Source organism: Olea europaea, unplaced genomic scaffold, assembly GCF_002742605.1.
Source record: "Olea europaea var. sylvestris unplaced genomic scaffold, O_europaea_v1 scaffold2505, whole genome shotgun sequence".
NCBI lineage: Eukaryota > Viridiplantae > Streptophyta > Magnoliopsida > Lamiales > Oleaceae > Olea > Olea europaea.
Genome location: NW_019243292.1, coordinates 1 through 1,069, shown reverse-complemented (window position 1 = coordinate 1,069; position 1,069 = coordinate 1).

Sequence of the window (1,069 nt, the reverse complement as noted above, 5' to 3'; positions counted from 1 at the left end):
CCCATTATTTGATGTTATAATTTTTGGAATACATTTTTTTGGAGAATGTGTAGTTAAAAAAGCAGCAAAATTTTTTGGTTTATGTATAATATCATTTATTGCAGAATGTGTGATTAAAAATAAGAGAGAGAAAAATGTATAATAGATTTAATGGGGCTGAAAATATATTATATTGGAACTGTTTGGTACACATTAACGTAAAAATGAGAATGAAAAATATAGCCGTTATGAGCCTCACACAAGATATAGAAATTTAAATTTGGTGGCTCGATGTGATGGATAACGATCATATTTTTCATTTTAATGAAGAAACAAATAAGGCTTTATTGGAAAATGTGTGATTTATATAGTTAAGGGTATGGTTCAATTTTTGGTCAATTGTGGGTCCGTAAGTTGGAAAATATTTTGTTGAAAGTTTTTTCTTTTTTTAATTATTGAGGCAATTGATTCCACACAAAGCACTAGACTTAAATGAGAATACAAAATTAGTGTAAGAAACAAATCTCTCTTTTTCAATAGTTTCAAATTTTATTCCTCTACCTAATTAAATTATTATCTTAATCCCATAATTGATCTAATTATTAAGAAGGGTGTCTTTGTTGGCGAGCATATATAATTAATTAATTAATTAATTATGTTACCTCTTCCATAAATGATATGATAATTGCTTAATACATCATATTATAATTTAATTTTTTCCCATCTAATTATAAGCTGGTTGCGACTAACTTGTGCAAACAGTCATCTTCTGCCTTCAGATTTTGAGTGTCATGAATATTTGTTGGAGATGGCTCGAAGCGTTTGATTCTAGATGATTCTGTCACATTTTTTTAATAAATTCTATGGTATTATCATAATATCGTGAGTTGATGTTCTAGACAATAACTTTTCGAGCTTTACCTCCCTTTAGTCAACAAGATATCTCGTCTCTGAATTGACACGATCAATAGTTTTCTCATGATAACAAAAATCGCGAACACAAATTATTGGCTAATATACACTTAATGTGAATTGAAGTCTTATTTAATTTTTGGCATATTTTCTTTCTTTTGCTGTCAACTTTAATAAA